General features: G+C 38.5%; 1 long non-coding RNA gene across 1 annotated transcript; it reads left to right on the top strand.

The window, feature by feature from the left end:
* The first annotated feature begins 621 nt into the window (after positions 1-621).
* LOC110706212 lies at positions 622-3,247 on the top strand. Its single transcript, XR_002508269.1, has 5 exons — positions 622-991; positions 1,782-2,072; positions 2,330-2,453; positions 2,728-2,818; positions 2,997-3,247. It is a non-coding gene; the product is annotated as an uncharacterized LOC110706212 (long non-coding RNA).
* Positions 3,248-23,116: the final 19,869 nt, after the last annotated feature.

Below are 23,116 nucleotides of genomic sequence, written 5' to 3'. Positions count from 1 at the left end.
TACCACTCCTCAACCTCGCTCTGGTAGCCCCCTTCCCAACTCCCACACTCCGGTAGCCTCTCTCCCCACGCCCAGTTGAAAACCCCCTCCCCACCCCTTCCATCCATCGAAACAGCCCCTTCCCCTGAATCGCCCCAATTCCTACCACCCACCCACGAAAACTATCACAAAAAATACCTCATCTCTCCCATTCCTTTCACCCCGAAAACCACCTATCTCTTTTCCCTAGCCCCAAACAACATTTATTGGCATTGGGGAAAGGGAAATGGGTGGTTTTTGGGGTGGGGGAAGGGAAGGGAAGGGGATGGGATGGTTTATTAGGAGGGTTTTTGGGGGTAGGGGTGGGAATTGAGGCGATTCAAGGGAAGGGGGGATGTTTCCACTAGTGGAAAAATTGTCATTTGTAACACCCTACTTGTAACGGACATGATAAAATCCGTTACAAAAGAGTAATTGTAATGGGCAAAATTTTTTATTGTTACGGAAAAACTTATTTGTAACAGGCAAAAACATGTCCGTTACGAATAATTAATAATTGTAACGGGCAAATTAATTCCCGTTATGAATAGTTATTAATTGTAACGGACAAACATAAATCCCGTTACAACTAAATAACTCTCTAGGGTTAAAGATCGGTTCCTACATACTTCCCCTGCCGCATTTCTTCCTCACTCATCTTCTCTTTCTCTCTCCTCAAATCATTGTCAACACTTCTCATTTCTCTTCTTCCTCACTCGTGTTCTCTCTCTTCCTGTTCTTCAAGCTCAACAACAATGGCGGCAACTCCATTGTCAATCGAGAAGACCACCTCTGGTAGACTCGAAATCGAGCTTGCTGAAGTCGAAATGCCTGGACTTATGTCTTGCCGTACTGAATTTGGTCCTTCTCAACCTTTTAAAGGTGCTAAGATGAAACTGCTGTTCTTATTGAGACTCATACTACTCTTTTTGCAGAAGTTCGTTGGTGTTCTTGCTAAATCTTCTCTACCTAGGTATAATTTCATTTATCTCGTCATTTTTCGATTTAATCCCCTTTTTTATCTGTGATTTGCCCTTGATTTTGGAAATTTTCAGATCTTAAATGGGGTTTTATTGTTTTTGTGGATTGGATCTTGTTGGGTTTGATTCATGTTGTGATGATTTTAATGAAATGAGTAAATGATTGATTTGTAGAATTTTTGATTTGAAATGGACTGTTTTTTCTAGGGTTCAAGATCTTAGATCTTGTGATTTTTTATTTTAAGAATTGTGGGTTAATTGATTAATGATAAAATTGGTGGTATATACTTAAATTATTTAATCCATTTTAGTGGGATTTGGTATATAATTAGAATTTGAAATGAATAAGTGTTTAATTTGTGAAATACATAATTCGAAATGGGTTGTTCATTTCTGGATTCTTAAGATCTCAGATCTTATAGAATTATGGGGGAATTAATTAATATTAAAATTAAAATGGATTATTAAATGGTGGTATTACTGGTATATACTTTAATTATTTAATCATTTTTTTGTGGGATTTAAACATAGTATGAATTGAGTAGATCACAGTGTTACTGTCTTAATTTTTAAGCTAAGATTTGTTGAATCATAATATTTCATGAAAATTTGAAGTTCAAAAGGAAAATATAAGCTTAATAATCGGATCTTTGCATGAATTTTGGGTTTTCTGTTGGTTGAGTTTCAGATGCGGTTTTTGTGGATCTATTATAAAATTCATACATGATTTTAGTAAGAAATTTTGATTAATTAATTGAATTATTGATTTAATTTGTTATATAGGACCATGCTGCTGCTGGTATTGCTAGGGAAATTGCTGCAGTATTCGCTTGCAAGGTGGCGAATTGCTCAAGAAGATTAGGGACAGTGCTGCAGTATTCTTCCATAGATTATTAGATTATCGCAAGCCTGAAGTTGAAGCTCTTCCTGAGCTTTTTGGAGCTTTTGGAGAGGACAGCAATGGCGAAATCCACTCACTTGAGTGGAAACTACCAGATAACTTCCACCCTGATAACCCCTTCCATTTCGTCAATATCCCTTCTGAGGATATTGCTCGCAACATCGCCAAACGAAGTAAGCAGGAATTTTATTTTTATTTTTTTTGCTGGGTTTTAGCTATTGACTATTTTCTGGTTTTGATTTCATTTATTGGGTACTTTTGGAGTGGTTGTATTTCTTTTTGGATGGGATTGGAGCTCATTCAGTCATTCCACTCCCCAACAGATGCCCTGTGCTTTTATTAATATTTCTACAACTATTGATTATAAGTTATGACAGCTTGTTTTAATTATGAACATCTACCCTAATGTTTTATAGTTTTTGTTTTACAGATGTGTGCAACAAAAATTAGGGGGACCTACTGTTAATGAATATGAGAAACTTCAGACTGAGATGTCAGAGCTGCAGGAGAAATACAAAGAGCTTCTGGCCACCCATCAAGAGACTATTAAGCAGGTATTTTCCTTTCCTTTTACTGTATTCGTTGTATGATTTCCATAGGCAGTATATATGTAAGCCTTACAAGCACTGGAACTGTCATAGTTTACTCTGGTTTCCTTTCGATCTTTTCCGGCTCTCAGCCTGATAAATGTGTAGTGTGTGTGTGTGTCGTTGTATAATTTCCATAGGCAGTATATATTTAAGGCTTACAAGCACTGCCCTCAGCCTGATGTGTGTGTGTGTGTTTTTAACTATGCAGATTAATATTTAATAGTTCTTTTTTTTGCAGGTTTCTTCTTGATTAGGGTAGATACATGACAAGTAGTGATGGCTCTAGCATTCCCGGTTCACTTGCTGTGCCTATGGGAGCTGAAAATCAGGTTTGTAAAATTGTATATATTATTTTTTTAACTTTAATAAATAATATAGGCATGTTGTGTTTGATTCTTCACTAGTGTAGTTTGCATTTTTTTGCTTCAGATCTATCGATTTTATTTTATTTATTATTTATTTTTCTGATTTTGGATCTTTCTTTGCTAATTTGGGTATGGTGACAAGTAAACCGAGAGTACGACAAGATATGCTACTCAGATCTTCTCCGGGGGCTTCAACAGTTCAACAATCAACACGGTTGGTAGTGCTTCCTCCAGTTCCTCCTCCGCTGCCCCCCTTTGCTGAAATCACGGCAAAAATAAACAACAGGAACAACCCCAGAAAGAAAAACAATCTGCTGTTGTTGAAACAGTTTTGAATTATGAGCAAACGAGAGAACAACGTATTGAATTTGAATCTCATCTTAGTTATAGCAATTAGCAAGTGCATGACTTGTTTTTAATTTCTTTAATTGATAAAATCATTTGAATGTTGCATAACTTTTGCTAATTGAATTTGAACTGTATATTTGTATAAATTATTATTTAAAATTATTTATTTTTTGTAATTGATAATTTATAATAGTAATTAAAATTTGGCAGCATACTAGCAGGTATCACCTGCTGGATTTTTTTAAATTTGGGTTCAATTGTATTCGTAACGGGCAGTCAGGGTGTGTTCTATTCACCTGATTTTTACTTATCTGAACATATCTGAACTTATCAACCCTTATCTGAACTTATTATACCTTATTAACACTTATTTTCACTTATTTGACCTTATTAAACCTTATTAACACTTAAAGACATTATTGATAACAACACTACTATTTTATATTTTAGAAATAGTAAAAATTCTCCTTTGGTTTTGTTGTTGATTTGACTTTCATTCTCATTAATTTCTCTTTGTTTTTTTCACAAAAATAATAAACTTGTTGATTTGCTTAACTTTTATATAAGCAAATTTTATCTAGTCTTACTACCATAACTTATGAGTATAACGTTACTTTAATTTTATTTTTTCTGCAAATGTTACTTTATTGTTATATGAAATCATGATAATAAAACACATAAAACACATAAAATTTTACAAAAAAAAAAGTGAAAAGCAATCTTGATTAGTAATAACTCTATATAAATATAATAAGTGGAAATAAGGTGAGGAGAACGTTAATTTAGAACTTATTAACCCTAAACTTATCTGAACTTATTAACCCTTATCTGAACTTAACTGAACTTATCTGAATTTATTAAACCTGAAATAAGTGAAAATAAGGTGAACAGAACAGGCCCTCAGACTGTCCGTTACAAATAACTCGTTATTCGTGACGGGCAATCAGACTGTCCGTTACGAATAATATATCCTATCCGTAACGACAGCATATGTAACGCCCGCTGCCCGTTATGGATAGGCTGTTTTTGCCCGTTTTGGATAACTATTTTTCCACTAGTGTTCGGTGGTTGGGAGGGGTGGGGAGGGGGGTTTTCAGTGGGTTGGGCGTGGTGACGGAGGCTGCCGGATCGTAGAGGATCCTTCTCCTTTATGCCCATGGCCTTTTAAAACCCGAGGACTTTACACTTTCTAGGGTGTAATAGGATTTAAATTCCTAACTTTTTGAGGAACTTTGAATTAGAGTTGATCCTATCATTACGCTATTTTGTAAGAAACTAGTAAGGAGTCGCCAATGAATTTTAGGAAAAATCATAAACCTCATTCATGCCTTTCTCACAAGTAGAGTTCATAGGATATTAGCACGAATCATAAGTTTACCCATGCTCAAATTAGTCTACTTGTACCAGAAATGAGTTCGGGAGTAAGGGTATACTAAAATAACGTTTCTTTTAGGGGGAATCGCTATTCTAGCCCTAATGCGGCCTCTACTAGCTCTTCCTTTTTCACAATTTCATCACCAAACAATGTATGCAACATGATATCTAAAACTAAGTTAGTTGATTTTATTCACAAGCATTAATCACGTATAATTACATTGCAAAAGTCGTTATCCTTTGTTTAATTAATATTCGTGAAAAGAACAATAAAAAAAAATTCGCCTTGGCTTAGGTGATCAATCAACAATTAATTATTCAATTGCTACTCTTTGATTAATGAAAGAATACTATGTGAAATTAATAACTAAAAGTTTATTTTAAGTGACCAAGCAATACTAATTAATTGATTAAAGGTGAATTAAATAAGAAAAGAAAAGGTGATTGATCTAATTGCTCATGAATTTACCACTTTTCCTTGCCAGCTCTTCGTTTAGAACACTTATGGACTCCTTCTTGTTCGGGAACCTCCACCGTAATAATAAGTAATAAGGGGGTGAGTGTTTAGGACAAGAGGGTTGATAGTACACAAGTTCACAAAGTTTCTGCCAGAATTTCGAGTTAATTTCTGTGTCTTTAAGCCTCGTATTAAGCCCCTATTTATAGGGAATGGGTGCGTTTAGGGTTTCGACATCCTTGATACGCTAAGTGTTTGAGACAAGTAGCTATTAAGGCTAGAAAAAGTATGTTCTAGACTTAACGCGCTAAGAATCTAGATTGATCCTTTGCAAATGTAGAACGCTTTACAAGTAAAGGCTGTCCTAAGTGATGTCATGTAATGAGAAGATATCGGTTTTAAAAAAGAGTAAAGACGATGATATCCTCTCAATTATGGCATTGTTGATCTAAAGTCCCTTGATATGTCATTGACACTTTAGTCCATGATTTTAACAAGTTAAAAAATGATAAAAAAGAGAGGTGTTTCGGCGTTCGGAATCTACCACGTGAATAGAGGTTTTGACACTCGCTTACCAAAATTAAGTATTCGAGGTCCACAAGATAGAAATACATGTTTCAGGCGGCATATATCCAAATCCAGTGAGAGAGAAGAAAATCGGCGACTCTCAGCAGTTTTATCCACAAGATGAAAACACGCGTCTCAGGACTAGGGGCACATGTCTAAATAGGTGCGACTTCGGCATGTCGCTCTTTATATAGGGGGTGGACAGACACCCTAACTGTCCAGTAAGCTAGTAAGCTCACTGAATACCGTATTTTCTTCCAATCGAGAATGTGTCTTTTCACGATGGTTCGGCACGCCAGTCGATTCGTATGCTAACGCCTATAGTTGAAAAGAAGTTCTACCGTTTTCGTTATGGGATGTAGATCACGTTGTTGGGGAAGTGGATGCAATTTTACGCAGCACCTACGCCATACAATTTTACATTGTACGATACGACATTCTTATTGCTGTGGACGCCAAAAAATGAAAATAACGTGACATTTATAAAGTCAGTACAGTAAAATGACAAACCTGTCTATGAGAGCTTTTATGTAAAGCACCACTAAGGAACGTATTAAGAAACGATCACGAAAAACGTCCAAAACGTATGCTTGGGTTAGGCACAAAGCTTGGTGTGCATGCAGGATGATGCAAAAAACTATCAAAGAAGAAAATAAACTACAAGATGCAAAGAAAATTAAAAGATTTCGATAATTTGCGTGCCATTACGTCTAACAATAAGCAAAAACCGTTAAAATTAAATAAAAACGGATCGAAATCTCAATACCGGTCTTTTAAGCAGTGGAGGAGCCAAAAAATTTAAATCGTGGGGACAATTGAACGTCATATATATAGTTTGACAAAAATTTTGGAAAAAAGTTCAATACTTGAACGCATAATTAGTTAAATACGGAGTATTAAAATTTTACAAAATCCAAAATACTTATTAAAGAAATTTAACATCATATCTTCCTCCGATGCTACATTATTAGTATTTACATAGTGAAGGATCTATAAACATTTACTTATGGGTTTTGACGAATTCGAACACACAATTATATATGTAATTAAACACTCATCATGGCGTTCAAAAAAAAAAAAAAAAAACACACTCATCATGATTCCTTTTTTATTTTTTAAAACCATATTGTGAGTCCTTATTACAATTATGATTTATTGGTAATAACAATGGAAGACGATTATCTTAGACATATATATAAAAAAATTAAAGAAAATTAAAAAATAAAGGAAAGGTGAAATGCTTTAATAATTAAATATTTTTTTAAAAAAAAAAAAGAAAAAAAATGTTAAGCTTGTTGGGGGTTTGATCCCGCGTTGCCGTGTTCTAGTAGTGGAGGCGTTACCACTGCATCAACTAAGTTATTGATTAAATTATACTGCATCATTTATTTCTTATTAAGATGCTTTTTGTAAAGTAGGGGGAAAGCTGTCCCCCCTTGTCCCGGGCTGGCTCCGCCCTGCTTTTAATTGACTAGTATCCGCGCGCAACTTAGTGGGTCAAGTTGGCCAGACCCGCACATCGTTCGGAGTTGCGCTGCGCTGTCAAGCGCAACATATTTAGTTGCGCACGACATTAAAGTCAGTAAAAGAAATCGCGAAGCACGATTTTCATTGTTGCTCTCTCCTTCCCTTTTCGCCATTTTTTACTCTTTCTCTCTCTACAAAGCTCGAAATTCTTTGTTTTGTGAAGCTAAAGGAATTAGATCTCGTTTCCTATTCATATTTGCCAAAATCTAATGTAAGGTTTTGCTTGTTTTTTGGCTGAATTTGGGGAAAATCGAACCGTAAAACCCCAAAATTCGAATTTGGGGGTTTTCGATTTTCTCCATCATTCTTGAAATTGTTTGTTCCATGTTGTTATGCTATGTTTAATGAGTGTTTTGCAACAAATTTCATGAAAAATGGTTGAGTATTAAACCTTGTATGATCATTTCTTTGTTTGAATGCATTCTTGGTATTTTTGTCGAATTTTAGTTCGAATTTGTTGTTTTTGCTTGCTCATTTGGTTATACTTGTTGATTTTGAAGTGAATTATAGTATTCCATTATTCTTGAAATTTTTTGTTCCATGTTGCTATGCTATGTTTAAGGAGTGATTTGCAACGAATTTCATGAAAAATGGTTAAGCATTGAACCTTGTATGAGCATTTCTTTGTTTAAGTTCATTCTAGCTTTTTTTTTTCTTCGAATTTTGCTTGAATCCGTTACTTTTTCTTGCTCATTTTGGTTGCATTTCCTGATTATGAAGTAGATTATAGTATTGGAACTAGTATGACTTTCATAATTCACCTTTTGCAAATTTTGAAATTGAAAAACGGCGCGAAGCATACTCTTATCTCGTTTTTTGCCATGTTTAAACCTCAAAATTGTTTGGTAGACGATAATCATGTTTGTATTACTGTTATTCGTATAGGAGTAGTTGATTCTTTGAGATTTTGAAATACGATCCCTTGAAGCTTAGTTGAAACTGGTAAAGGATGGCTTTTATGGGTGTTAGAAGCCCCCATTTACTGAGTTTAACTGCAGGTATCTGTAGACACCTAAAAATGTCTCCCCAAAACCAAACCCGATGATGAACACCTTTCACCGACATTATTGGTCGGGTTGAGTATTTAATATTTGGAGTGCTTCAATCCATTTTCTATCCAACACATTTCATAAACCAATCCATTTCCTAGCTCATTTCCCTAAACCATAACTTGTTTTCCACTTTTCGTGTCCACATCGCAAAACCGACAGAAACTGATTCTTTGGTCTTATAATTTTGATCCAATTATTATTTGGTTGAATAGGCCTTGAAATAAGCTTTCCAACAATATATCATAACCCCGATTCCGATTTAAAACGAAGAAGATATGAGCCAAACACTAAAATCGGTCCAAAACTGATACCCTTATACTAAAACGGTCATATCTTAAAATATAAATATTTTTTTGACTTGATTTTAATTGGGTTTGAAAGTAGACTTGATAAAATTTCCAATGATATATTTATATGCCTTATTCTGAGCTACGAATCAAAAGCTATCGCAATTTTAAAAACGCGTAAAAAACTGGAATCGTCGTGAAGGCAACAAAACCACCGCGTCGCGGGGAAAAGTGACGTGGGACGGGGCCTGGTACTGTGGCACGGGAATTCTCAACGTGTCACGGTGCCTGGAGCCGTGGCACGGGAATTCTTGTGCTTGTTTCCGCGTTCTTTAACGCGTAAATTCCCCGCGTCACAGGAGATGATGATGTGCCACAGGGTGTGGTACTGTGACACGGGATTTTTCACCGTGTCACGGTGCTTTTCCGTGTCTTTTCCGCATTTCATTTCCACGCGCTTAAGAATCTGGACGCAAAAACTCTACCGTGTTACGGCATGTATTTTCGTGTCACTGTGCACACCCCGTGATACGGGATTGCTCCGTGTTTTCTCCGCGTAATCCCTAAACGCGTTTTATCCTCTGCAGGTTTGTTTCTTTCCCGCGTCACACTGTATACCCCGTGTCACGGGATTTTCCCCCGTCTGACGGTATCTGACACCGTGTCGCGGCGTGCTTTGCCGTGTCGTGGTGTTATTTTTCAGGGTTTTTATCTTTTTAGGGTTCCGTGTGTTCCCTATACTCATTTTCCCTATAAATACCCTCTTATTTCTGATGTACGGGGCATTAAATCTTTCTCTCTTTCTCTCTTTTACACCAAAAAATCATTCTCTTCTCTCTTTCTCTCATATTCTAAGCCTTAAACCTATATTTATAATTACTCCATTCTTCCCTTAAGCACTGCAAGGAGTCCATACGACACCCGAGGTTCCGTCCTTAAACCAAGGCGTGAAAGGTATAAATAACTGAGGGTTTGGACCAAATCAAATCTATATTTATTTAATTTAATTTCCGTTTGATTTATATTTTTTATTGAAGTTACTAACAATTTATTCATGATGTAGCAATTTTAAGGAACGCGCGCAATGTGAGTAATTAATTAATTAATTTACTTATTTTATTTTAATATTGCTAGTATCATGTTTGGGTCATTTTATATTTGATTTGACTAACAATTTATTGTTTAATTGCTTCCAATATTAGTGTTTATTCTATTATTATTTATGATCACCATATTGAATGTTTAAAGGGAATATGTAATTGAAAATCACGCCTAATAAGATAATTTGGACAACCGGTTTAGGATCCTTTTTAATCTTGTTGTTTAATCAAGTGATCACAATATTTTAGAATAATGTGTTGCATTAATATTCAACCAATTTAGCCTAATAATAGATTGGGGCGAATTGAATCTTTGTTTGCTTGCCTTTGAGATCGTAGGAATCCCTTTTCACTATAAGAATCGAGTAGAGGCCAATACGGGGGAATGTGACTCTATGACTCACTTCTTACCATCATCCTCGATCCTCCTTTCGTGGTTCCGAACCATATGGAGTTAGTAATCTCATGTATTATGAATGGGGTGTAACCTTCACAGGTCAATCGTTGTTGCCTATCGTTGTCCCTTATTCGTGGTTGCCTTTTATGATCCGTGAACGGTTTACAAGTTCTTAAAAACTTGTTGATGGCTCCCTACTTTCCTTGTCCCTAATCGTATATGTAAATTCCTACTTCCTAAGAGTGCCAAGCATATTCACTACATGCTTTAGCGTAGGCGCGCTTCAAACGACGCCTATAATTTTGCGACTCCACTAGGGAGGATTCTTGGTTATTTATCGATTTGAGTGATCGGTATTTAATTAAGATGAGTGGATGAGACTTGAAAGTTTCTTGAAAAGTATTCTTGTGATTAATTTGGCATTTTTGCATATGCATTGACGTTTTAACGTCGTATCTCAGGTCTGTCGCGTAGGAAAAATTGGATAACCTGGTCGTGAACTAAGAAAACAGAGGCACCAGTCAGATTTCCTGACTATCGCGCCATGGTAGAGCTTTCCATGTCACGGCGCTGGGCAACGTCACGCGGTGTTTGGCACTATGACATGGTGGATTATGCCTTGTTACGACAGCCCTGAAATCCTTCCAGTGGCCTTATTTCTCTTCTCACAGTCAGCTTCCTTCGATTTTTCTGAAAAAACGTGGGTGTTCTACATACGTCTTAGCCTCGGGGGGTTTAAGCTCTATCAACCCAAAAAAGCTCATGGCAACAAGGGTTCGTCCAAGTTTTTAAATCCACCCAAACCATGGAGTCGAGTTCGATTTCATCACGAACTCGCAGAGCCGCCCGTTGGCATACACCATTTAGGGAGGCTGCCTTGCTAACGCGTCCAAACTCTTAACCATGGTATCCTATTGACACCAAATAAACCTGACCATAGTCGAACATAGAACTTGACCTTAGGTTGTGAACTCTTCTTTGCATCATTGTGCCTACATGTTCTATGTGTGCATATTTGATCGTTTTGATCCTAACCTTAATTATCTATCTTTGTCTATGGTGGATTATTTTATGACTGACGATTGCCAATGGACGTACTCACTTAGTAATTAGCACAAACTCTAAAATTGATAAAAAAAAAAAAACAACACAAAATACCTGGGACTGATCACCTTGTCACGGAAATCAGTGCTGCGTCATGCCAATCAGTGTCGTGTCACAGCAGCTTGTACTGCGACACGGTACAGTTTGCCGTGTCACAATGCCCGGGGAATAAGTCAAGTCAGCTTTTTTTTGTCTTCTGTGCTAATTTGGTCCGCGTGTTAGTTCAAATGTCTAGCCATACGATCATACCACGAGTCTTATAACATCACTTAATCACTCACGAGTCAAGTATAGTCCACACACTTTCTTTATGTTCCAACTTGAGTCGTGCACCATGTCGTTTATGATCGTATACTAGGTTCATGCACTATTTTTTTCGTCATAATAAAAAAAAATGAGTGGAGTTTATTCTCACCTATTTTCAAATGTCTATTTTTTCCCTTCCTTTCCTATCTTGAGCAATGAGTCAAACAATGAAGTGAATTGTTTTATTTCACAGTAATTGGTCAAGGAGCAGGGGTAGATTAATACGGTTTGAGTCATTACCGCAACATTCTCTTAAATCCAAGAGGCGTTCAAAGAGAACTTCGCCATCTACATATTACTTATCACCTTTCAATGACCATTAAGGAAGATATTGAGAACATCAACAAATCCATCGAGGCAATGTCTGCCATGATGGAAACCCTTACCACATGGGTCATTACCATGGAACAAAACAAGGTAACTGTTTCCACCCTTGACAAATTGAAGGAACAAATTAGTAAAATTTCTGAGGATTTCACTTATGTGGAACAACCTCCCACTCCTTTGGATGTGAAAGACAAGCTCCCTGAAAAGTTCCCCACTGCTGATATTCCAAAGTTCAAGCCTACTGACAATCCAATATTCCATTTGAAGGCGTTCTCTGCAACCATGGCTCTTAAGGGATTGGACGTAACACTCTTCCCTACGGTGTTCCCTCTCTCCTTAGAACATGCTTGCCAACAATGGTTTTATTCCCTAGATGCCAAGCGTACTGCGACTTGGCAAGATTTCACCGACAATTTCATGAATCGTTACAAGTGTAACATTCAAACTAAAACTTCTGAACGTGAACTCTCCATTCTCAAACAGAAAAAGAATTAAGGCTTCACCGCTTATCTGAACAGGTGGAGGGAAACGACTTCACTCTTGGTAGATCCTCCTAAAGAAAGAGAGATGGTTCACTTCTTTATTCAAAATCTGACTCACAATTATAGGGAACATCTCAAATTTCTTCCACTGAACACTTTCGAATCTGTATGCGACATCGGCATCAATATCGAGGATGAGCTAATAAAGACTGCTGGTAGTAACAATAATAACACTTTAAAAAACAAGAAGAACGACCATCCTTCTTCTTCGTCTTCTAAGCACGAAAATACTAACAACAATATAAGCCAAATGGAATCCCAATGCCCATTGCAAGTACCATCAAGAAAGGGGCCACACTACGGAGCAGTATTTGAATTTAAAAGACGTCACTCAAGACTTGGTGGATGCAAACAAACTTCCTGTCCCTCCAGGCAGCAAGAAGTAATGAACACAAGGCGCACAACAAATCCTTTGTGCAAGATTTCATGATTTCTTTTTTATTTTTATTTTTCTTTATCGTTCATCTTCATTCCCTTATTCATGTCTAGCATAGGTTTTCCATTTCAAATTCTTATATATTTCATGTGTTTCGTTCACCTTTTCCATAAATAAAATGAGAAAATTTCCTTTACATCTCGATCATAACATTTTTCATTCATATTAAAAAAAAATCAATCACCGAATTAAACACAAAGTACACCAATGACTTAAGGCACCTTTGCAACCCTGTCATTCCCTCTTAACCGTTCAATCATATTCCATTTCTTCATCAACCACTTTGAGCCTCGTCTAACGTTTGGCCTTCATTTTGTCAACCCACATTCACTAAACCCTGGGATTGGAAGATGTGTAATTGTATAACATTACAAACGCAAGTAAAAAAAAAAGTAAAGCAACAATAAAATAATGTCTAAGGGAAGTGTTCCAATGTTTTTGATATGAACACGTCTCAAATTGCGTCTCTCATCGAGTGCTTGGTACCGTGCCTGAGAAACATGAATGCTAAGTGAGTGATGGATCGCATGATCTGAGATTGCCTACATTGATTTAAAAGAATGAAAAAAAAGATTAGAAAAAAAGAAATTCAAAACAAAAAAATATATGAAAATAAACTTGCAAAATTCAATATTTTCAAATTCACAATTACACATATTAGGGGCTTCTCACGTGTCTTGAGCCTTTTACCCCTTTCTTCCTTAAACCATCAACTTAAGCACATTACAACCCTTGAAAGACCTCTTTAAGGTGTACATACACTTGTGCAAAGTTCCATTAAAGCTACGTTCGACCTGATTCCTAATGGATACGTAGGAAACCTCACATCAAGGTGCGGCCACATTCATATTCATATCCATGCATGATCGAGTCAAAGAATATCCAATGCTTACCCCTACCCATGTAGAGCTAGACTTGGGGGCTTGAACCGACATCATTAAGCCTACCCATCCTAAAGAGTCATCATCTTTGACTCTTCTCATAGATATTTCCATCACCATAACCTTTGCAGCCAGCCTTAGTATCACATTCATACACTTCACTCACACATCCATATCATCCTTCCCTTTAAGAACCCTTTATCATGGAATCTTGTTTCAACACTGTGCATGTTTCATCGTCTTTCAGGACAACATCCATTACAAGAAACATTATATACTTGCTTAGCTTCCTGACATGAGCAATGTTCATTGTTTCACGCATTGCATAATGTGCTGAGCAACATTTTATATAAATGATTTTTAATCGTACAAAGCATATAGTGCTTAGCTCCTTGACCTAAGCAACGTTCATTATGCAATAATCACTTCATCTATATACGTGCTTAGCTTCCAGACCTAAGTGACGTTCAAGATCGCTTCTTTACACCATATATGATGCTTAGCTCCATGACCTAAGTTCATTCATCTATCGTGTCACATGATGTAATTGTCCTTAGCCTCCTAGCCTAAGAACATGCATCATGCATACATTATCTTCAAGAAAAGCTATTCAATCCATGCGATTCATTTCGTCTTGCTGAACAAGGAAGTTTAAAACTTTTTCCCTTTTTCATGTCTTTTAATTTCTTTTGGGAAGTTCAAAAAACTTTTTCAAAATTTTCTCATCGAGGGAAGTTCAAAAAAAAAAGTTCAGTTTTCACGTCTTTCTTTTTCGGGAGAAAGTCGGTACCCTTCACTCGTCTCATGAAAAAAATGACGGAAAATTTTTGCTTTTGCATTTATTGGTTGTTTGTGCACACATACACACAATCACAAGTCATACACATGTCATGTCATGTCAAGTCAAGCTTGGTCAAGTCAGTTGGTTAAGTCAATCATAGTCTATACGAGTCCCTTGGCAAATTTTATTTTGCAGGTCTCATTTACAGCCCACGTTCGGGGATAAGCGAACCATGTACATCCCACGTTCGGGAATAAGCGAACCATCTACAACCCACATTCGGGGATAAGCGAACCATCTACAACCCACGTTCGGGGACAAGTGAACCATTTACAGCCCACGTTCGGGGACAAGCGAACTAACTACAGCCCACGTTCGGGGACAATCGAACCACATCATTTTACAACGCAAGGTTCTCGGTACATAGAGACTTGCAATCTCATCATCTGTCGTCTTTCCTCAAGCATGGAAAGTATTATCCGGTGGATTTCTTCAAGCATAGAAACCTGCCAAAATCATCTGTCGACTTTCCTCAAGCATGGAAAGTGTCATCCGGTGGATTTCTTCAAGCATAGAAAGCTGCCAAAATCATCTTTCGACTTTCCTCAAGCATGGAAAGTATTATCGGTGGGTTTCTTCAAGCATAGAAAACAGCGAAATTCCTTTGTCGGCTTTCCTCAAGCATGGAAAGTATTATCGGTGGGTTTCTTAAAGCATAGAAAAACACCAAATTCATATGTCGACTTTCCTCAAGCATGGAAAGTATCATCCGGTAGGTTTCTTCAGGCTTAGAAAGCTACCAAGTTCATTAGTCGACTTTCCTCAGGCATGGAAAGTGTTTCAGCGAAATATCATCCGGTGGATTCCTTCAAGCATAGGAAGCTACCAAACTCATTTGTCACCGATACACTAGTGTCAGACACATATTCTATCCCTTTACTCTTTTATCTGTAGAACTAATATTTTTCTGCAGGTATCGGCGTATACAGAGTGATTTAGGATCGCAGAACGTCTGACTATCATTTTAGAAACTAACGTTTCTATAAACTTATTCAAAATGGGGGCTTCTGTAGACACCTAAAAATGTCTCCCTAAAACAAAACCCGATGGTGAACACCTTTCACCGCCCTTATTGGTCAGGTTGAGTATTTAATCTTTTAAGTGCTTAAATCCATGTTCTATCCAATACATTTCATAAACCAATCCATTTCCTAGCTCATTTCCCTAAACCATAACTTGTTTTCCGCTTTTCGTGTCCACATCGCAAAACCAAGAGAAACTATTTTTTTGGTCTTATAATTTTGATCCAATTATTATTTAGTTGGATAGGCCTTGAAATAAGATTTCCAACAATATATGATAAGCCCGATTTCGATTTAAAACGAAGAAGATATGAGCCAAACACTAAACTCGGTCCAAAACCGACACCCTTCTACTAAAACGGTCATATCTTAAAATCTATGAATTATGTTGACTTGATTTTGATTGGGTTGGAAATTATACTTGATAAGATTTCCAAGATATATTATATGCATTATTCCGAGCCAAGGATCAAAAGTTATCGCAATTTTAATAACACTAAAAAAACAGGAATCTTCGCGCAAGCAACAAAACCACCGCGTCGCGGGGAAAAGTGATGTGGCACGAGGCCTGGTACCGTGAAACGGAAATTCTCAACGTGTCACGGTGCCTGGTGCCGTGACACGGGAATTTCGTGCTTGTTTTCGCGTTCTTTTAACGCGTAAATTCCCCGCGTCACGAGAGATGATGACGTGGCACGGGGTATGGTACCGTGGCACGGGATTTTTCACCGTTTCATGGTTCTTTCCCGTGTCTTTTCCGCATTTTATTCCCACGAGCTTAAGAATCTGGACGTAAAAACTCCACCGTGTAACGACATGTCTTCCCGTGTCATGGTGCATCCCCCGTGACACGGAATTCCTCCGTGTTTCTCCGCGTAATCCCTAAACGCGTTTTATTCTCTGTAGGTTTGTTTCTTTCCCGTGTCACACTATATACCCCCGTGTCATGGGATTTTCCCCCATCTGACGCTATCTGACACCGTGTCGCGGTGTTATTTTTTAGGGTTTTATCTTTTTAGGGTTCCGTGTGATCCCTATACTCATATTCCCTATAAATACCCCCTCATTTATGATGTACGGGGCATCAAATCCTTCTCTCTTTCTCTCTTTTACACCAAAAATCATTCTCTTCTCTCTTTCTCTCATATTCTAAGCCTTAAACCTATATTTCTAATTACACCATTCTTCCCTTAAACACTCCAAGGAGTCCAATATTAATGTTTATTCTATTATTATTTATGATCACCATATTGAATGTTTAAAGAGAATATGTAATTGAAAATCACGCCTAATAAGAAAATTTGGACAACCAGTTTAGGATCCTTTTTAATCTTGTTGTTTAATCAAGTGATCACAATATTTTAGAATAATGTGTTGCATTAATATTCAACCAATTTAGCCTAATAATATATTGGAGCAAATTGAATCTTTGTTTGCATTCCTTTGAGATCGCAGGAATCCCTTTTTACTATAAGAATCGAGTAGAGGACAATATGGGCGAATGTGACTCCATGATTCACTTCGTACCATCATCACCGATCCTCCTTTCGTGGTTCCGAACCATATGGAGTCATTAATCTCATGGATTATGAATGGGGTGTAACCTTCACGGGTCCATTGTTGTTGCCTATCGTTATCCCTTATTTGTGGTTGCCGTTTATGATCCGTGAACGGTTTACAAGTTCCTTAAAAACTTGTTGGCGACTCCCTACTTTCCTTGTCCCTAATCGTATATGTAAATTCCCACTTCCTAAGAGTGTCAAGCATATTAACCACATGCTTTAATGTAGGCGCACTTCAAACGACGCCTACAGTATCGTAGCCCCTAAGTATGGGTGGCATTCGATTTTCGTCTTTTGCCCTTTCGGCAGCCGTTATGCTGCCGAAATGGGTCTAGAACACGTATATTAGCTTAGTTTTAGAATGAAAATAAACTAATAAAGAAACCTTATCCAATCATAGCATGGACTCGCCTCCATTTGTCGATGCTGAGGAGATTCTCGAAGGTCCTGACGAGGTGGTCTGCCCTCGAAAGAGGGTGACCGTCCTCGTGAGGAGGTTCGAGAGCGACGCGTCGCAGCTGATAGACGTCTCCAAAAGGATGTGATTTGGGAGGCTCCTCCCAACTGGGATCCTAGGGTCCTTAAGTGGGACCCAGACCATCATGTCTCGATCAGAGGGTTGCGCGGCATCGTGAGTTCTTTGTGCCTTCGTTTATCTTTTTTGTTTTTTTTCTCCTTTTCAAACCATAACTATTTTTTTTTATTCTTTTTACTTTTCCTTACAGTGAGCCTAGCATGCATCTATACGGCTCTAGTGACATGCGAGCCCGTTTTGAGAGTTTTCCTAGGTGGCAAAGGAGGTTGTGGAGCTTTCAGGGATCAGCCCCCAGCTGGCGGCTCTTCGGGATTTATTGAGTCAGCCTGCGTCGTCAGCTTTCCTCCATAGATTGCTAGAGTTTTGGTGGGATTTAACCAACACTTTTCACTTTCCATGGGGAGAGATGACGATTACCCCTTTCGATTTTTCTATGATTATGGGTTTTCCTTTTGGAGGCGATCCCGTAGCCATATATATCGTTTAGGGGTCAGACAAGAGACTGTGTGACATTGTGGGGGACCGTCTCGCGGCGACCCTTCACGTGTACGCGTAGTCTTGTCCATACTCGGTTCTTGCCGATGAGTTGTCGACCGACGAGGTTGATCGATAGTGTACACCTGAGTAGCAAGCTCGGATATACATTGCTCACGTTCTTTTCATCACTATCTTGAGTGATCGGGGAGAACGTTTTGCTATCGGGTTACTTATTTTCCTCAATGATTTGGGGCAAGTAGGTAACCTGAGCTGGGCGGAGGTATCGTATGCCCGTATGCTTACAGCTATGGGCAAGGTGACCCGGGTGATGGATTCCACGGCAGCTACTGAGGTGCCTCGAATCTCCCTTACGTGGCACGGTTGTATTCTTGAGGTACGTACTTTAAGTTTCTTTCAATCATTATTTTTTCTTTTCCCCTTTAAGCTTATCATTTTTCAGTTTTCTTTTAGGCATGGGGATACTCGTACCTGCCTTTCTTAGCCCCTAGGATGCTTGGGGCTACTCGTTTTCCCATCGGCCCTCAACTGGTCACGATTAAGAAGAGACGAGCCACTTCAGCCGACGACTTTCGCTAGAGGATCCTTTCGGCGACTCGTGCGTTGATGAGTATTTCAACCACATGTGCATCTTTTGATTTTTTGTTTATTTTCTGATGATTTTTCATGTGGCTGTGTTTATAGATCGAGCTCCGTCCTTGGAGTTTAATCGTCGAAGTCCCTGAGGCTGTCCGGTCTGGCATGATTCGTTGCCGTTTCCGTGCCCTTTATCAGGGACTTCAGTCCTCCAGAGGACATACGCTTGGTTTTTAGGCGAGCGTGTTCTCTGGCAGCTGCATTCGAGGAGCCCAGGGTTCCTGCGGATCCTTCGATCCGGATGTTACGTCCGAATTTGCTGTCTACCGAGGATCGAGCTCAGGTGATCCTTGGTTATCCAGCGGATCAGCTGGTGGTGCCGGATGCATCTTATCCGACTTTCAATGCATCCAGGCTGACTCTTTTCCCAGATTTTGTTCCGGTTAGTACTTTAACCCTCTCTTGTTATTTATATTTATTTTTTCGGAACCTTGACCCTTTTATTGTATTTTTAGCAGGTCGAGCTAGGTGATTGGGTGCCTCCTACGTCGGAGATCACGTATACTGATGTTGTTAGGTCGCTAATTCGTGAGATCCTTCCAGCAGCGGAGGATGAGGAGGGGATATCGTTTGTTCCTGAGACGGTTAAGTCGGTATGTTCCTTTTTTATATGTATTTATATGTTGTGTTTTTTCATATACATTTGTTTGCTAACTGTCCTTGTATTTTGAAACAGGTTCCGCGAGAGACCGTGAACGGCACGGTAAGGATATTGCGCGCTTTCCAAGCTGCTTATCGGAGAGCCCTCATCACTTTGTCATGCCGTGACCATCGGATGGTCGCGGTAAGTTTATTTTTCTCTTTTTTTTCTTTTAACAAAGTTATCACACATTTTATGTATTAATCTTCGTTTGGATTTCGCAAGATGTGTAGCAGCCATCCGGGAGTCGTCGAGCATCCTGACCACCTTTGTACACATTTTATTTTGTTTAGGAAACATATGTACATTTTATATTTTTTTATTATTATTATTATTTTTTTGTTGTACATATGACACATTTTTTGTATATATACATGTATATATATATATATACATGTATATATACATGTATATGCATGTATATATACATATATATATGTATATATACATGCATATACATGTATATATATGTATATATATATATATATATATATATATACATGTATATAAAAAATTTTCCAAGGGAGTGAAGGGTTTTCGACTTACCCCCTTGAAAAAAATAACAAAAGGAGACACAAGAAATAGAAAAAAATAAATAAAAAGGAAAGCGAAGAAGAAAGAGAAAGGAAAAGAACAGAATAAAAATAAAAATAAAAAAAATAAGAAAAATAAGAAAGAAACAAATAATAAAGAGAAAAAGAGACACAAAAGTTAGCAAAAGGCAAGCATATAATTAGTCTTAAGATTTTGTAAATATTCTGTCATTATGTAGTCCAAAATACGGAAATAAATCTAATTTTCATGTCGCGACAGACCAGACGCGCGCATGTAAATTGGTTGCGCGCCGATGGTGCGCGGAACACATGAGTTGCGCGCGCCACCTGCTGGTGAACTTTCCTTTGAGCAAAAATTGCCGAAATTTTTCCCTTCTTGGGTCTATTTAAACGTGGTTTCGTGTAGGCTTTTGATCATCTCGCATTCATTCACTTAGTGATATCATAAGAAACTAAAAAGAATTAATCTCTCTAAATTCTCCCTAGAAAACAGGCAAATAGCGACAGCTTGATTCCGACGGACACATTATTCCGTCGGAAAAGTCAAAATTTCCGACGAATTCAACAGTTCCGTCGCAACTCCGTTGGAAATTTCCGACGGAATAAAAATCCATCGGAATACATGTGTGTTCCGACGGAAAATGTCTGTTCCGACGAATTTATAGTCCGTCAGAAATTTCCGACGGAATTTTCTGTCGGAATATATATTTTTTTTTATAAAAAAAACCCAAATTTTAAAAACCCTACACTGCTTTACGCCTCTTCTCCTCTCTCCTCTCGTTTTCTTCTCCTGTTCTCTTCTCCTCTCTCGTTCTTCTCCTCATTCGCTCCTCTATTTTCCTCTCTGTCGAAAATTTCGTATCCCTCACCACCACCGACAACGCTCACCACCGACATCAACAACATCACCATCACCGATTACAATTTCATCTGTTTTCGCCCTTTTTCTCTCTTCCCAAGTTGAAAACAAAGGTTTTCGGGTCAAATTCGACCGTGAAAACTTTTGATCTTGAGTTTTCATGGTCGAATTTGACATCTTAAACCCAATTTTGAGGTCATGTGTAATCAAACTAGGGTATGTATCTTATTTTATTTCAATTTTCTTTCTTTAATTTTTTTTTGTTAATTTTTTGTGGTGATTGTGGTATTTGGTGGCCACGGTGGTGGTGATTTGCTTAGGTTGGGGGGTTCAGTCGAATTTGCGAGGGTTAGGGTTGTAGATCTGGGCTAAGGTTAGGTGGGTTAGGTTAAGGTGGTGGGTCTGGTTGTTTAGGTTTAGGGGGTCTGGTTTGGTTTTGGGTTCCGATTTGGTATTAGTGGTGGTACAGGTTAGGTGGGTTGGGTGGTGGCTGGTGCTGTTGGGGTAGGGTTAGGGGGGTCTGGTTTGGTTAGGTGGGTTTTGGTGGAGGTTTTGGTGTGTTGGGTGGTGGGTGAAGGTACGGTTTAGGTGGGCTGGGGTGGTGGTGGTGCCGTGGGGGTGGTGGTTGTTGGTGGGGGTAGGTTTTTTTTTTATTTTTTAAAAAGAATTTTCTGACGAAATTTCCGTCGGAAATTTTCGGCGAAATACAGTCCGTCGTACATTTCCGACGGACTATTTCGAGCCTTAAAATAACTTTTGGCTGACTGAATTCCTTCGGAAATTCCGCCAGGATAGTGGTTTCGACGGAAATTCCGCCGGAAAAGGCCCATTTTCCGATAAAAGGTTTTCCGACAACCAGTTCCTCCGGAATTTCCGTCGGAAAACGGGATGTTTCCGACGGAAAATTTCCGTCGTTATTTGCCTGTTTTCTAGTGGCGCTTTTTCCTTTTTTTGAATTGAACAATGGTGAAAACCTTTTAACAACGTTTGAAGCAATGGGTCACTTCCCTCTCAACCGAGGACAAATTAGCTTTCAAAATTTACCACATAGACCCTCTATTAAACTAGATGCAACTAGTGATAAATTTTGATTTTTTTCATGCCACCGTCAATCATTGGGACTCTAACCAACTTTTTTTTTTTGTTTAAAGGGGACAAATTTGTCCCACCACCTGATGAGTTTGAGGCCTTACTAGGCTTCCCTTCAAATACTCTCCCTGCGACCTATGCGCCTACCTTGTCAGATCCCAAACCTATATTCCAAAGATTTTTTCGTTTGTCTGACAATGATATGACTAACATTGGAACTAAAGAAGGCGTGAATTTGATCCAATTTATTGAACACTTCGTCGCCCCTCGTGAAAACATGACTAAACAACGCTTTAAAATTCGTGCTTTATGTTATTGTCTTGCTGTTAATTTTTTACTTAGGACATGTAAAGAGTATGGAGATTATTCCATGGTGTCCGTAGTAGATCAAATAGAGGGATGTCATTCACCCTCTCCTTTGGCTTTGACGGAAACCATTCTATGCTTGAATCGCCTTAGAGGAGACCCTAACGAAAACGGTTTCACGGGAAGTCCCCTCCTATTACACGTACGTTTTTTTCGTCGTATAGCAATGCAAGCTCTAAAGTTGCGCTGGCTTGACCAGCGCAATCTTCTACGATGCGCGCAGAACTGATTTTGCTGCGCGCGTCACCTGCTTGTGTAAAATCGCAATTAATTTTTTCTCATTTTTTTCAGATTTGGCTTATGGAGCGTGTGAGAATTGTTGATCAGCCACAAAACCTTGAGGCTAATGGAGTAAGGACATTCCCTGGATGTCGAATTCTCTACAAGCACAAGAATGAAGAAGAATGGACGTCGTTTTTCTGTCACGGGGTTCCTAACATACGCTTTGTGATTCCTTGGTGGAACATAAGTAGTATGATTGGAAATAGTTTTAATTGCCCTTATATTAGGCTTCTAGGCCTATCTAGTACTTACTTATATCTTTCCTTGCAGGGTGATGAGACAATACGGGATGAAACAAATTATTCCCCCGCAAGATTGTGATGCCCCTAAAGATGTGGTCTTCAAACCTGAACAAATTGCTCGTTGGATGGAATATTGGTCAAGTCTCCCTAGATGGGTAGTACAAAATCCTACTGCGAGCATTGTATTATCTTCTTTTTACAAGGCTTGGATGAATGTGGCGGATAAGGGCGAATTAAACAAGGCTCGATCACAACATCAAGCCGCCACGGCTCGCAATCTACCTAAGCCTTTGATGCATTCGGCCACCACTACTCCTCCTAGTTGCCAAAACAAAGGAGTGAGAAGAAAATTAGACTTCTCATCTCCTAAGGCTCGTTCAAAGGAACCAAAGAGAAAGACTCCTCCTAAATATGCGCAACAAGGGGTGAAAATT

Source organism: Chenopodium quinoa, unplaced genomic scaffold (assembly GCF_001683475.1).
Source record: "Chenopodium quinoa cultivar QQ74 unplaced genomic scaffold, ASM168347v1, whole genome shotgun sequence".
NCBI classification, from domain to species: domain Eukaryota; kingdom Viridiplantae; phylum Streptophyta; class Magnoliopsida; order Caryophyllales; family Amaranthaceae; genus Chenopodium; species Chenopodium quinoa.
Note: the sequence above shows the minus strand (reverse complement) of the source record. Positions and strands in the feature narration are given on the sequence as shown.